A 13,780-nucleotide genomic window follows, 5' to 3' on the forward strand; every position below is an offset into this window, starting at 1 on the left:
CAAGCTCCAACTTGCGCATTTTCCTTTTTTTTTTTGTTTTTTTTTTTGTTGATAAAGTAGGAGGTGGAAACCTCAAGAAAAAAATGAAGCTAGGAGAGAGAGATAAGAAGAGAGAGTGACTTGGAATTACACAACCACGATGAGACTTGTGCTTCGAATTATGTTCAATATAATGCTAGGGTTCAAGATGAAATGTACCTTTATTTTTTTGGTTATTTTAATAAAGTGACAAGAGAAACTAGATTGGAGAGGTCATAAATAAGTATTAAATATGAAAGTTAGCTCTCCATAGCTAAAAGAGAAGCATAAACATCATGTGTGGCTAAATAGCCCGGCCAAAAGCCAATGCTGACAACTTCTTTTCTTTTTCTGATCTAGCTTTTTGGTTGGTTCTTTACATTCGGAAGGTGACATGAGCGTGCATTTTAGTCATAGCATAAGCAAATAATTCTGATATAATACAGGCAACTAGTGAGATTTTTTTGGCGAAAGGAAAGCAAGCTTTGGATTCTAGGAACATATGAAAAAAGAGATGTAAAAAATGGAAATGAGCAAAAGGTGTCAACTTACCAAGCTCTCCTAGAATAGCCTATTGCAAAGAAAGAGAGATGAGTGCCTGCGAATCATAAAAAAAGACCACCTATTTTTCCACTTTTCCGGGCCGGGATCGAGAAGTGGAAGTCATAAAAAAGAGATGTTCATGCGAATCAAAAAATAAAATGTATGAAAAATCAAAAGAAATAGGTGGTCAAATGTTTCTTTACTCGCACATCCTCATGCTTTCAGCAAATAAAACCTAGATGGCACGATAGATTAGGTTCCAGATTATATTATTAGTATTTCAAGTTGTTTTAGAATAATTGACAATTTTTGAGATCTAGAGATAATGGACAATTACCGATGGGGAGTACGGATAAGTTTTCTTGTCGGATAAAGGTGAAATACAATCTAATTCGACTTCAAAACAGCTTGAACCGTTACGGTACATGTTACACTTTGGATTGCATAATTCACTTTATCCCTTTTATATATGATGTATTTTATGGTAGGGGCAGAGGTCATGCAGTCTTAGAACTAGCATAATTTTTTAATCAAAAGAACAGAATGATTGAACCATGGAAGGAGGGGAAAGGAAAAGGGCAAATTCCCAACCATTGCCATTGAGTAACATCTTTCATTTGCAGCAAAGAAGTTCTGATGTCAAGCTATTCCAGCTTTACAATAAGCATGCATACCACAACGTAGATGCTGCTTATATCCAGCGATGAAGTTTTTTTTAAAAAGAAAAATCAGCCGGCTCAACAGCAATATATATATATATATATTGTGTTCAACCTCCTCTTTTTATTCATATTCCTTTGCTGCTCAATCGTAATTCACATTTTTCTGATTCATCATCCGTCCATTCCTTCTACAGACCAAATCACAATCAATGAATCTCATTCCATTAGATATAAACAAATATTTCATGTTCAACTCCATCTCCATTGTCATAGCTCCAAAAAAGATGTTTCCATGTTCCTTATCGCTTCATATAGAAGTGGATAATGATTCCATTGTCAAACTATGTGAGTTATTAATGTCGAAACCAAAATTTAAGTGGATCATATAGTTCATCAAAAAAATATTGGATTGTATAGGTTCATGCATGTTATAGGCATCTTGCATCCCCAAAAAAAAAGTATCAGACAACAAATAGGCGTCATCATGGTATGTGTTCATGTTTGATTCCTAATAATTTTCTTGATAGACAATAAGTTCACACACCAAAATCACCGCTACGTGAGTTCTTATGTCCATGACGCAAGCAAATTCTCTCCCCAAGTAACGTGTGGCAGAAATAATCAATAGATGTAACTAATACCTCTACCACCTTTTGTTTTCTTGGACCTAGGCCATTACAGAAATTAAAGTGATGAATAATAGTGAGCATTAGCAATCAAGGAGAAAAGAAGCCATCAACCCAACGACAAAAGTAACCATCTTCAAATGAGACCATTTGTCTCTTCGTGCACAGCATAGCATGTCCTTCATTGCGCCAAAATAGGTGGAATCATTCTTCATCTCATGAACAAGTAAAACATGTCTATAGATAGACCAATAGAGCTATGTATTGGATGGCCTCATATGTGGCTGACCACTCTAAGGGAGCCCTCTGGTTGGTAAGAGGAAGTTGCTTAGAGCACTCCGAGACTTGTTATTTTTTGACTTTTTTTGGATGTATTCACACTAGAAGTGTATGAATCATCTATTGTAAAAAAAAAAAGTAAAACATTTGCAGAAGAAACGTATCTATCCTGATAATTCTTTTTTGTCCTACAAGCCTTAGCATTAGTAAAACCATCCACATGGCTTCAGTGGTACAAGTTATTAAGTTTCGACTCTCTTTTTTCATGTTGAAGATCAGTAGCATACACTCTCGAAAAACCAAAACCACTCTTCTACTTTGTCCAGCTCTTGTTTTTATTAAGGTGGTGTTTGATATGGGGTGACCCAAAGATTAAGAATGATATAGGAGTAAGTGATAAGATCACCTTGTTTGGTTGTCACTAGTGATGCAGAGATCTCAAATCACCCCTACTTCTCAAATCACTGCCCAACCCAATGATCTCAAATCTATTTTTAAGAACAGGTATATAGTGATCTTGGGATAAATTTTGGAACAATCTTACCTATTGATCCAGCAGTTGAGTATTGGTCAAATCCCCGCATACTTAACTTGAGAGACTCCAGAAAAGAGCTGTCTGCAAGGAAGCACCATCTGTAACGAATTTTGATTTCCATCTTGCTTCCTTCCTCTCCTTTTTTTTTTTTTTTAGCGCAGCGATTTATTGAATTCGTGAGGTATTGATTTCTTTATTTCTTGATTTTCTGATATTTTATTCTTTTTATTTCTTACGGTTGATTGAGTCTCTCTTATTTTTTTGAACATTGATATCAATGCATAAAATAATGTTTTTTCATTCTATAGATCTGTTTGTATATCTAAGGTGTATAGATTTTTTTTTTATAGGATTTGTGATGCATAGATTTTTTTATTATAGATCTATCCTAAAAATCTATATATCCATTTTCTAAGATGTTTGCTCAAAATTCTTCAAGCATTTTTTTTTTGGAGCTATTTTCATACACCGGATGTATCCATATATGCACATTGCTATGTATGCTATTAAGTACTCATAATAGTATATATATTTTTAAGTTATTAATTTATTAATGAGTTCTGATGTTTAAAACTCACTAGGTTCTTGACCAAATCTTCGGGTCAACTCAACTCAGCTGACTTTCAAGTCTAGCCAAGATTTTGGAATTTTGAACTGTATTTTTGAAGGAAAGATGAAAGAATAAAAGAAAATTTTCTTTTATTTTGACTAACCAAGAAAATGACAAAGAAAAAATAAAAACATTGTGATATGTTTGAGCTACTATGGCCAATTTCCTTCGAAACTATGACTAGTTGAAAGGAAGAAAACAAAGGAGTTTGTCAAGAAAACTTGGTCTCTTAATGCTTTCTTATTTTATTTGCATTCTATCTTTCCGTTGCCACCATATAATCTCATATTTTAGCACACAAGCAGGGATCTCATGATCTGAAACAACATCTCTTTTGTGTTGTGATAACAAAATGAGACAACATGCAGGAGTATTCATATATCCAAATACTCATGATTTGGTTTGAACACTCTCTCTTTGTTTTTTTGGTTTGTATGTTATGGCTGGTTACAAGCGAAATAATTGCTCCGGATTAGCAGAGCCTGTACTCTTCCCATCATTGATGAAGTTTTCTCCAATACTTTGAATCAACCAATACATCTAATTGTTTCCCAGATATGTTCAGTTTCATGTAAAAGTAGAAATCAATGAACGGAAACTTGCTAGAATAAAACTCAAATTTAATTTACACTCACGAACAACTCAACGGGTACAACGTATCATATTGCTGGCTTTCCTCTGCACAAAGTGGGTATACTCAGGCTACTTAGATCTAAATTAAGGGTAAGAATGAGCTGCAAATATCCGAACCCGGTGCATTCATGAACATGTTTTGATCGAATGCATGTTGCAGTCGAAAGCCATTGGTTATTCGGTAAGACTGAAAAAGAATACAAAAATCGACACCCCAGACCCTCTTGGATCATACATGGCGGCATTACCACCGGATATACGGGGGGCAATGCTTAATAAAATAGACCAATTGAGGCTTCATCGGTTTAATAATCAGGTTTAGATCAAAATTTTTAATTGATTTGGTAAATAGATCAGATTCAAATTAATAAATTTTTTATATATTTTGTATGCGATCTAATTGGCATCTTGTCTGTCCAAACCGATGGCTACTCCTGGGCGGATGGAATCAGCTCAAAGATTGCGTGGATCGTACGATTCGGAGTGTCGCTTATGTTTCCCTCCAACGGCCAACGGACCGTGTTCGAAGACAAATGCCCGCCCATTAGGCCCGATCAGTCGGTCCGTTCGTTCCCTTGCAGGCTAATGCCGTCACCGCTCCCTACTCCCCAAACCCAGACGCCGCCCGTGCCCGCCATCTGCGCATCTCCGTCGGAGCCGATGGCCCGCCTGGAGACCCTCTTATCCCACGCTCTTCGCCATTGCGTCCGACCTTCCCACCTCCCCCGTCTCCCCTTCTCCTCTCTCTCTCCCCACGCCCAGGGTTCTTGAGGTCGCTCTCCTTCTCCTCTCCCATCAAGCCGGTCTCTTACCCCGTCAAGCCCATGGATCCCTCCCCTTCCGAGGAGGAAGGGGAGGACCTCAAGAACCCTCCTATTGCGCGCCCTCCGCAAGGAAGGCAACGCGAGGCGCTGCGGACCGACTCCCGGCCTCAAGAATCCGGCCTGGAACCGCAGGCGGATGCGGGATCACGTCCTTGGACTCGAGCGGACGCCCGCTCCGTGAAAGATATTCCAGTGATATCGCCGGTCTCTTATCCGTCCCGGGTGGCGCCTCTCCCTGAAGACCAGACATCAGCTCCGGTGGAAGAGGTAGCGAGGAGGACAAGAAAGGGGAACATGAGCAACTGCAAAGAGAGGTGAGGAGGATCCAATCCGATGCCTGGGTGTGGAGTTTCTTCGGCATTCAAGAAGAGAAGATTCCGTTCCCGACGCTCATCAAGCCTGAGAAGTGGCCGCAGAAGGTTTCCATGGATCTGATGGAGGCCATCAGAGAAGTCAAGGTCAGCATATGATTTTAATTATCTTTCTCCTTCTTTTATTGATAGGTTACAATTAGGGCTGAAATCCGATCCGATATGGATCGGATGTTAGCATATCCATATCCATATTTATTTTGTTTGACGAATACAAATACATATACGAATCTTAGTTAGATCTAAAAGTTCATACTCATATTTGTTTTAAACAAATATGGATACAAATCGAATACCGAAAGTATGGATAAAAATATGGATACAAATCGGATAATTAAACTTTATGACCACAAAATCAAAACTATTAATAAGTGGTTGATAAATCAAGTTAATAGTATATTAATATGGTAATTTATTTTTCTTAAAAGTTTTTGAGTACTATATAAAATTAATTAGGTTTACAAATGGAATCGAATATTCGGATACGGATCGGATAGTTATCTATCCATATCCATATCCATATCTTTTTTTTTGACAGATATGGATACATATACGGATATTAATCGGATAATCAAATTTCTATCTATATTCGGATAGATTGGAATACAAAAACAGATCTAGATGGATATTATCCGATCCACTTTCACCCCTAGTTACAATGTTCTTGCACTTTAATTTCTTTTGTATTCTTAGATTTATTTTTTAACAACTTCATGCGCAATCACAAAACTCACATTTGAGTGTTTGTTTGAAACATAGTTATATCATGAAACACATTTTCATTAAAAGAGAAGCGGAAAAGCACAAGACTCATATATTGTTCTTTTTTTTTCCTTTATTTGATACCATTCTTGACCTTGACATGTTAATCTTTTTGGCTTGTAGTAAAAATGGTAACATTAATCATAAGCTGTAACAGTAAAGATCCTGCTACAGATCACCCATTAATGATCACTGCTCTGTTCACCAGGGATGTGGCAGTCGGGGATTGGTATCCAACATGGTAGGGCCGATGATGTCAGTCTGGCCCTGCCTGTGCTTAGCCAATAAACGGCTTCCCTAGGTGAACCAAGCAGTGATCAGTAAAGGGTGATTTGTAGCTTTTCCAGCTGTAAAATATTCAACTAGTTTCAGCAGTTGTAGCTTTGTTCAAACTGAACATGTTTTCGAGCATATGCCCATCATTTTACTTGGACTGTTCACATGACTAATGGCTAGTCCTGAAGATATAGTCTAGACGCCCCAGTAATTGCTGCTCTATTACCATAGCGATAGAGGTTAAAAGTTTATCATGATAATGTGATCCTTAGCTTTTCATAAGGAATCCCTTTGATAGTTCTATAATGGCTTATTGCATCCACAGGTCATATCATCTATAATTGTGAGTTGAAGTGATCTAGTCCAAAGAATCACCAATTCTCTAGTTGTTTTTGGGTATAAACAATGCCTACCTCATGACCTGAATGGAAAATTTGTTTGGAGTTTGACTCCTTTTATTATGCTAACCAATGTAAAGATCCCAAATAGGAAAACTCTGTGTTTTCTTCCTCTTTTTTTATTTTAGGGTCTTTTATTCCATAACTATTTTTATCATTATTTTTTTAGTATGAAGGTAGATGTGTCTCATTATGCATACATTCTGAGACTGATTGCATTTTTTTGTTTCATAAATTGGCACAACTGAGTCATGGATTACTTGTAGAATGGGATTAAATTAGAACAGCAGAACTGATCTAATAGTTGCTAGGTCATTACCATTCTTTATCTATGTTGTTCTTCAGAAGTTGTAAAAAAAAAAAGTCAAGAGTGACTATGGAAAAAAATACAAGTGGTTTGTTCATACATTCAGAAGATTTCTTGGTCATTCTTATCTTCTTTTTCTTTTTCGGTTTGTTTTATTGTACAAATGCAGTTTTCGCTGTTCTATGTGAGTTCGAGTCAATTTTCAGGCTAATGCAAAGCGCAAATTTGTTGAAACGGTTGAAGCTCATGTTAATTTGGGTGTTGATCCACATCGTGGTGACCAGGTTTAGTCTACCAAGCTACTTATTTTAAACTAATTCTCATGTTTAAATTAGTTATATTGCTTTGGAAGTTTGAAACCCTTCTTGTTGTGCTTGTGATACATGAAATCGCCGTGGTTTGTGGTATATAAAGTATTCCTACTTATTTTCATGGTTTTGGACTTATGTTTTAGTGAATGATGTTTTTAATATGAATCCATTGCAATAAAGGAATTTTAGCTAGTGTGATACAATTGTCTCCACCATGGAGCTAAAGTATGACAAATTAATAAACAACTCAAGAGTTGGCTAAACATTGAAACTCAGTTCCTTATTGAAATATTAATAGATATTAAACACACAAGCCTAGGAATTGCCTTTGCTTCATTTCACAGTAGAAAATGCCATGCAATTTATAGGTGAAAACTATTTAATAGTTCAGTTCAGTGATCAAGTATAACATGTGACGTTGCATTTTTTTTACTTGAATCTATATGAAGGTTGTATCCATGTGTCTTGTCACTAAAGGATGTAATGTTAAGATAAACTCATTCATATAGAAAAAGAGACAATTTTAATGCTGGTGTCCTTACTATTCTTGGGACCATTCTCAAGTATTCTTTAAAAATCAACAAAAGTGTAATTAGTGGCAAGATTCGCCATGCTGGTATCGGAGCCCATACTGGTTGGCCGGCCGGCGGCATGGTTCAGTACGCCTTCGGAGGCCGCCGGAGGGGCACCGAAGGGCCTAAGAGGACCGAAGGGTGAGCTCCACCCTCCAGACCTTGTTTTGTTCGAAACATAGGTCCATCGGGGCTCCTTTTTTATTTTAAAAATTTGAAGTAAGTCGGCAAAGGGGTTATCGACTTCACTTAAATTTGGGTCTCTTTTTTATTTTAAAAAATTTAAGTGAAGTCGGCAAGGGGGTTACAGACTTCACTTAAAATTTTCAAAATAAAAAATGGAGCCTTGATAGACCCTTGTTTCAAAAGAATAGGGGTCCGGAGGGCAGAGCCCCTCCTCCGGCCCTCCATCCCTCCCTCCCCTCTCTCTCTCTCTCTCTCTCTCTCTCTCTCTCTCTTCATCTTTTTCTTTCTCCCTCTCTCCCTCCTACCAGTTTCTCGTTTTAAATGCCTGAACCATTCCGGTTCACCGCCAGCATGGCTTGGTTTGCCCCTAATTGGGTGGTTCAGGACTGTTCCAAATACCTTGATTAGTGGAGATGAAATACCCTAGGGCATGAGAATATTTTGTGAGTTATATCAAATGGATGTCAAAGAGAAAGGGCAAAAAGCTACAAATATCAAAAAGCTTGAACCTAAAGAGATGCCTCTTATCTAAAATCAGTGAAGTCCATCAAAGAGTGATGGTTATGGGAAATTTTCTTTTAGACAATTTTGAGGAAGACTTAGTTTACATAATGAAATGGGATGTTTTACCACTTGGATCTTCCTCAAAGATGTCGAATTCTTTAGTGTAATGTTTGGCCTGCTAAGCTTGAAAACTCAGCAACATTGTAATCCATACAGAATTTATTTACGTATATGCATGCAAACTTGTTCTATGTTTGTGTATTTATATCTTTTTGGTGCAAGCACATATTGTACTTAAAATACAATATCAATATGTAACATAATTCAAAGTAGCCTATTTGGTTAGATCTAATATTTATTAGGTGATCATTATTGGAAACAGTAAGAGCAATCTTTGCTTTGCAAAATACAAGAAGTTTGTGGCTTATTTTAGCAGAAATGGTCATTTAAAGGAAAAATAATATTATCCTTAGTTGTCAGCAGATTATGTTAAATACTTGACAAGCATTGGATTACTATGACATTTATTGAGTATGTAGATATGTGGTAGGACTATCTACAATGTGAAAAAATAAAATGTTCTTTTAGAAGCACAAATGGTGAGATGAAAAGCTTTATTTGGCATTTATTTTATGAATACACATGTGTATAAATATTACTACACAATTATTTACAATAGCTTCTATACTTCTATTCAATCATTGTGAGGACTCATGGAGGCATGTGTTTAATCCTATGTTAGCTATGTACTAGGTAGATCCTGGATACATGTACAGAGCTAAGGAATCTAAATCACACCTTTTGGCTAACCTTTTTAGGTGAGGTTTTGGATTGTTTACAATGATTTTAGAGTGGACCTGGCTGATGACCCATGTGGAATAGAAGAGGTTGCAACATAAGTCCTTTTGGGACTGATCACGAGTTGATCGTGGTGTTTGTAATTGGATTTGAATAAATTTGAACCCTTCAACTGACAAGGACGCCATGGTTTAAAAACGGGGGGAGCATGTGAGGACTTATGTGGGCATGTGTTTAGTTGTACATCGGTTATATACTTGGTATATCTTAGGTACTTATACAAGACTAAAGAATCTAAATAACATCTTTCGGCTATCTTTTTTGAGTGAGGCCCTGGATTGTTACAATCATAAGAGACTGAATAGCTAACAATGTGCACAAAAATGGCCTCAAATTCACATTTCTTTGTGAAATGCATGATTGATGTTTTCGAGATAATTTTTTAACTTTTTAATTTCTTTTGCAAGATGTTTCCTTTCTATGTTGAAGTATTTAATTACCTAAAATGCCAATACTGAAATCATAGTGATATTTGATCTGAGCCATGATATATAGCTGTGCAGTAACTAAGTTGGATGGTAGTTGTGGTGCATGTTGATGTGCTATGTTGTGTCATGAATTGCCAATCACTCAAAGAATTCTAGAGACCATGTAATGTTGCTGTCAAGGCAATAGGTAAAGTTGATTTTCCATGCAGTGAGAACACTGAAGTGAACATCATCTGTTGAATTATAATCAAAAAAAAAAAAAATCATCTGTTGAATTATGACATTCATGGCCCAGTGAATCTTATTTTATTTTATTTTTTATGTGTGTGAATTGATCATCTAATAGACAAACATCCAAAAGTGGTGGCCTTTCTGGAAGTTCAGTAACTAGGATATGTAAGTCTGCCAGTTGACTTTAAGCAAAGTCTTGAATCATGGAAGCAACTTCTCAAGATCACACTGCAATATTTCCATATGCCTTAAGCTGTTGTATTTCATCTATGTAGTCAGAAAATTTAGCATTTATATCGGTTACTTTCTCAACTAACAGACTGACTGCTTTTAATGCTGTTGAGTTCATAATTTAGGTTGATATATCATATCATTATATAGTTGTTGTAGCTGGTTTGCTTCTTTAACATATTGCTTTTCACAATATTGGTATGATGTCACAGATGGTACATGGTGCTTTGACACTTCCTCATGGCACTGGAAAGGTACCTTTCAATGGCAAATAACAAGCCCTTTCAGTTTACATTAATTAAATCTGCTTTATTTCGTACTGATAGTTGATATATATTTTTTTAAAGACTGTTAGAGTAGCTGTATTTGCTGAAAGGCCTGCAGCAGATGAAGCCAGAGCTTCAGGAGCTGACATAGTTGGTGGCGATGAACTGATAGCGGAAATTAAAAATGATATTATATTTACATAATTCTTAATGTACTCGATACTTTGAGAGACATAACGGCTTGATCTTTGCCCGAAAGTGAGCCTTTTGGTTGTTGTTCTTACAAGCCAACTATCTGAATGTTGTTGGTTGTTTCTGTAGTAACCATCACTTCTTTCTGATCATGAATTTTTCAGGATGTCTTTTTGACTATTGAATCAGTTAACTCTCTTTATTTTCTGTTTTTATATTCTCTGTTTGATGTGTAGTAGTGCTTAAACATATTCTCCATTCTGAAGATTGCACATCCTGAGAGTTATGTTTAATATGCTTGCACAATTGAGAATATTTTTTCTTTTTTTGGTAACAGATGACATGCAATAGTCTTTGGTTCTATGCAAAGAATGCTTTGCTGCAAAGTTTATATGTTAATCACCAGATGCAGCGTCACCTCATCAATTTTATATTTGCTGCAGTTCAAATGTATTAATCTGTCTTATGCTTCTGAACATAAACCCTGCAGGAGGAGGCAAACTTAACTTTGACAAGTGCATTGCCACTCCTATGTTTATGCCCCATCTTTCCAAGGTTCATAGCATGAATTTCTGTTCTTGCATATTTTAGTTACTTAGATTTATCTGTAATTCATTTCACTTACAAATCTTCCTTTATCAGATTGCTAGGATCCTCGGTCCACGTGGGTTGATGCCAAATCCCAAAGTGAGTTTCTTCAGTTATTTCCCTGTATGCTATGGTAGATATGTTGATAGTGCTGCTCTAATTGTTTGCTCTTTTATATAGCTAAGATCTGTGACAATTGATGTTTCTGGTGCGGTAAAAGAGGCAAAATGTGGTTGTATTGATTTTAAAATTGATAGAACTGCTATTGTGTATTCAGGCCTGGGGAAGGTATGCTACTTGTGCATGTACTTCCTGTGTATGCAAGCAAGATTAAGATAGCAGGCTTACCTTATTGTAGACTGAAAATAGAAAGTTACACGTATATATAAAGAGAGAAGCTAGGGAGCCATGCTTGGCTTCCCACGCCCCACCTCCATGCTGTAAGCAACCAGTAAATTTAGTTTCTCTTCCAGAAAAGTTTTTACTTCCATAAATATCCCTCACTGCCCAAGGTGCCCTGCCAATCCTCCCTGAGCAAATATCCCCCGACAGCCTTTACCTTTGCTTATCACAGCTAGACTTGGGCACTGGGCCGGGCCGCCCACGGCCCGGCACGGCCCGGCACGAAGCGGGCGCGGCCCGCTAGCTACAGTACCGGGCCGTGCCTGGCACGGCCCATTCAAGGGGGCCGTGCTGGGTCACGGGTTTCTGGCCCGCGGGCCGAGCCCGACACGGCCCGCTTCGGGCCTGGGCCGGCACGGCCCGCTCTTGGCCCGCGGGCCAAGCACGGCACGGCCCATAAGGGCCTGGGCCGGGCCAGGCACGGCCTGTCTCCATTAAAATAAATGCTTCATAAATTTTTTTAATAAATTAATAAATATTGAAAACTAAGGATTTATTAATATAAAGCCACCTTAATGATGGGGGGTTTGGCATAGACCCCTACCAGTTTATTAATTTAAATCAAAATGGTACATGAAGGGAGGTTTGGACCTTGGTCTGACCTCCAGAATACAATAAGAAAGGAGAAAAAATAGAGATGACTCACTTTAACAATTAAAAAAATAAAAATGTACAATTATAAAAAATTAAGAAATCTTACTAATCATCAGTGATTCAGTGAATCAGTATTCACTCTTCAGTAGTGTTTGTATCATCATCATCAGAGGATGTTGTATTATGTCCACCTTTATCTTGAAGTCTTGCCTCAGCATCCAACCAATCTTTGAAGTAAAGAAGCATCTCAACCGTTTCGCCCGTCATCCTACTTCTCTTTTCGTCAAGAACACGCCGACCTGCACTAAAAGCGGATTCCGATGCTACCGTGGACATCGGCACAGCTAAAATATCGCGTGCAATTGCAGACATAACAGGATATTGATTTTTAACACTCTTCCACCAAGATAATACATCTAGACTCTCTATTTGATTTTCATCATATGCAGATTGAATATCATTTCGTAAATAAAATTCTAGTTCACTACTTAAAGATGAAGAAGATGAAGATAAACTTGAAGCATGTGTGTGTTTTCTCTGTGCAATGAATGAAAAAATAGATGACGAACGAAACTACTAGAAGAAGAAATAGAGCTTTGTATGGAGAATCTAGATCCACGAATTTTTTCATCATATATAGCATAAATATCATAAAGAAGTTGTTTTACCTCATTTTTAGCAGGTTCAGGATCTTGAATCATATTTTCACAGTATGCATCAAGTAAAATTAGCACGCTATTCAATTTAACTCTTGGATCAAATACAGCAGCTAAGTTATGCATAGGACATATCTTGTCCCAATACTCATTCCATTTAGATTCCATTTGGTCAATAATAGGCATTAAAACATCATCATGTCTATGTTCTGCAAAATTTTGACTAATTATATATGCTTGTTGTAAAAATGAACATGAAGTTGGATAATAAATATCAGAAAGAACATTGGTGGCATTATAAAAACTAAGCAAAAAATCTTTCAAAATTTTTTCTTTATTCCAATCAGTTTCAGTCAATGTAAAGCCTAATCCACGATCATTAATATATGCACTTAATAAGTTTTTATATGGGTATGCATCATGTATCATGCTATATGTTGAGTTCCAACGAGTAATTACATCAAGTTTAAATTTTTTAAAACGTTTACCATGATTTATACATAGTTCCTTAAATTCTTGAAGTCTTGATCTTGAAGCATGAATAAAAGAAACTGCATTTCTAATTTTTGAAATCACATCTTGAATCATGCCCATGCCAGCTTGAACAGAAAGATTTAAGATATGACATGCACATCTAATATGCAATAAATTTTCATCTAACATGGGATGCAATGAGTCTTTTAATAATGTAACAGCAGAATTATTATTAAATGCATTATCAAAAGTAATAGACATAATTTTATCATTAATATTATATGAACATGCAGTTTGATAAATGACATTTGAAATTTGTTGCCCAGAATGTGGAAAATCAAAAGCACGAAAAGCAAGAATACGTTTATTTAATTGCCAATCATTATCAATATAATGAGCAGTAATGGCAATAAAACAATTACTACCTACAGATGCTGACCAAA

General features: G+C 36.7%; 1 pseudogene across 1 annotated transcript; it reads left to right on the plus strand.

Annotated features, from left to right (window-relative positions):
- Window positions 1-4,543: 4,543 nt before the first annotated feature.
- On the plus strand, window positions 4,544-10,789 carry LOC149753554 (uncharacterized; annotated as a pseudogene). The gene is made up of 2 exons (XR_016413341.1): window positions 4,544-5,188; window positions 7,014-10,789. The product of XR_016413341.1 is annotated as an uncharacterized LOC149753554 (transcript).
- Window positions 10,790-13,780: the final 2,991 nt, after the last annotated feature.

Source organism: Phoenix dactylifera, chromosome 5 (genome assembly GCF_051530095.1).
Source record: "Phoenix dactylifera cultivar Ajwa chromosome 5, Ajwa_hap1_PhDact_Kaust_v1.1, whole genome shotgun sequence".
Taxonomy (NCBI): Eukaryota; Viridiplantae; Streptophyta; class Magnoliopsida; order Arecales; family Arecaceae; genus Phoenix; species Phoenix dactylifera.